Source organism: Ostrinia nubilalis, chromosome 2 (assembly GCF_963855985.1).
Source record: "Ostrinia nubilalis chromosome 2, ilOstNubi1.1, whole genome shotgun sequence".
NCBI classification, from domain to species: domain Eukaryota; kingdom Metazoa; phylum Arthropoda; class Insecta; order Lepidoptera; family Crambidae; genus Ostrinia; species Ostrinia nubilalis.
The window spans coordinates 3,538,076-3,540,794 of record NC_087089.1 but is presented as its reverse complement, the minus strand read 5'-3'; the positions used below and the strand labels follow the sequence as shown (position 1 = coordinate 3,540,794).

Genomic DNA, 2,719 nt, shown 5'->3' with positions numbered 1-2,719 from the left:
TCAAATTTTGACTGAAGTGAAAAGTTTTGTCAAAATATTATTTTGGTTTCATCGTGATTTCATGGCAAAAATATGCCAGCACATGTAATGTTCCGAAACGGAAATGTTATTGATAAGAAAAGAGTTTAATTTTAACAAAATACATAATAATCATTGTTTAGATAAAGTTAATAATTACTTAACCCCATCGGGACTGTGGGAAAGATTTCGTAATAAGATTTTAAAGCAAAAATTAAAATTTCATAAAAAGCAAAGCATAAAAATTCTTCTGATAAAGCCTTATAAAGCTTAAGTGGTTTGCGCTCCAGGAGCTCTTAATAGCCGCAGGTTCAAATCAAATCTCACAGGGGACAAAAGTTTGTAAGATGAAGAAAAAGGTATTTTTTACGTCAATTACTTATTAACTATTCGCGTAAAGTATAAAGGTTTTTTAGTGCTAGTCATCATGTTTAATTACGAGCTCACCTACTTATGGGCATTCTTTTGTTTTAAACAAAACAAAATTAATTTCTTTTATTCTGTTGACAAAATATTTAACCCTTCAACATCTACTTTACAGTCAAAACGAAATAAAATGTTTTGTTTTCTTGCTCTCCAAACCGGCTAACATGCGGCTAACCGAAGTTTCGAACGAACGACGACTGTTATCGTTCTTTAGGTCCCGTTCAATGCAACAACCGAAACGAAAGGCCATTCGTTCGCCGCGCCATATTGGATCTCCCCGCGAATGCGTGCGGACGCGCGTACGGTACCGCTGCGTGAAGTGACCAACGATGAAATAACAACTTTCAAAACTTTGTGCAACACCCCTTCAACTATACAACATAACTGTGCAGTGTTTTCCACCTATTTTCTATCAAAAACGGCTTTCAAAATAACCGAACCGTTCGAAAGACCGCCGACTCGAAATGCATGCATTCCACCGAGTCTGTTGAACTTTTATTTTTTTTCGTTTGGTGTACATTTTTGATTCTTATCAAGAATTGTTTATTACGTATTTATTGTGGACTATAACACGTTTTTAACACAACAATACAACAGTGTGATTTGTGAACGAACTTGTGATATCGAAGTTGGCTTTATAAAGACGTGGATTGCCGATAAAATCTTGGTAAGGAACACTATTTATTACTTTTATAATGGATTTTATTATGTTATAATTAATAAACTCATTGCAATAACATAAAATGGACAAACACGCAACTTAATCAACGGAAAGATTTTTTAATTATTTCTGTTAAGCACTAAATTACTCTAAATCGAATATAATAATTATGTTGAAATTAGTAAATCTATTATGAAATAGATCCTTATTTTAAATATTAAGTTTACGAATTTTAAATCTGTGACCTTAAAAACAGTGAAATTCGGCAGTGAAAGGGTTAAACAGAAAACTCGTTAATGAAATGAATGATAGAGAACATGCAAACTATCATATTCATTGAGTTGAATAGATATTTAATTGCTTGACTAATTAATAGATCGGTATCATGTAATAACTGTCTTGCAGGAGATTTACTACATTCTTGAAGAAAACGCAATAACTAGTAAGCATTTTAATCACAAGTAAGCCACACAGAGCCGGATTCACTAACCAGTTTAAAAAGTTATTATTATTGTTTTATTTTTAACCGTTGAAAAAGGAAAAAAGGTGTTTACAAAAAAATGGCCAGATTAAAAACCGCCCGTTTAGTGCGCTCGCGCACGCCTAAATCTAGATTGAAGAAAAAACCTATCCTATGGTAGGTAAGAATTGTCTTTATATGAATGAAGCAAAGCCTTTACATTGGTTTCTTATCCTGCAAAAGTCTACTTATAACTGTTCAAAACAGAAATCCAAACATAATAATACAAAAAGTAAACACCTGCAATGCATAGACAAGTCTTTGAACACCACCGGCGCTCATGATAGTTTACTTTGCCGGCACATTCCTAGCTGACAGCTTTTTTATCATAAGCTTCTTGCAAACAACTTTCAAAGGCGCCGCACTGCGTTCCTTAGAAACTTTAGAACTTATTCGCAGACGTCTAATACATTATCAGCATAAAGTACACACAATATAACCCCATTCCGAAGTCATCACGTCGAGAAACAATGAAACAAGCACCCATTCAGAGTCGACTAAAATGTTTTCAAAGGAATCCTGTTTGGTTGCCGGGATGAACAAAACTGGCGACAAACAGGCGCGCTGACCAGCCAAAGGAAACGGCTAAATAACAACCTTATCCCTTTGACATAAGGCCTGACAACTCTGAACCCTTGCTCAACTAACCTGCCAGGTAAACCCGAGCTTTACTGTCCTTTATTAATGCTCATCCGCAGCAGATTTCGATTCCTTTTCATGTGACCGCAAACTCAAAAACAAATAAACAAGAAAGTAACGTGACGTATCTTGCAATAGCTCACGGTTAATTCGGTGAGATAAGACAAGAAGTAAATTATGGAAGACGCCGCAAACCCTCATTTAAAGTTAATAACAAGACGGCGAGTAATGATGACTTGGTCTCGATGGAATTCCACTCGTCTAAGCCTTTGAGGCATAGGGCACGCAATTAACTTGCTTTGTCAATTTAATCGATTCCATAGGGACCGGTTGCCCGGTGACTGTACGAAAAAAGAAGAGCCAGGCTTCACATTCGAGGTCGCAACCCAATTGGGACCAGTCTCAGGTACGCTTTGTAGTACACTTTCTCCGATGCGTGACGCGCCCGTACATTT

The 2,719-nt window shown here is 36.2% G+C and overlaps 1 protein-coding gene across 1 annotated transcript in view; it reads left to right on the top strand.

The window, feature by feature from the left end:
• Nucleotides 1-710: 710 nt before the first annotated feature.
• Nucleotides 711-2,719, top strand: part of LOC135079857 (general transcriptional corepressor trfA-like) — a 67,096-nt gene continuing 65,087 nt past the window's right edge. Inside the window, exon 1 of the mRNA XM_063974473.1 lies at nt 711-1,111. The gene's annotated coding sequence lies outside the window, so the exon portion shown is untranslated. The remainder of the gene's footprint in view (nt 1,112-2,719) is intronic.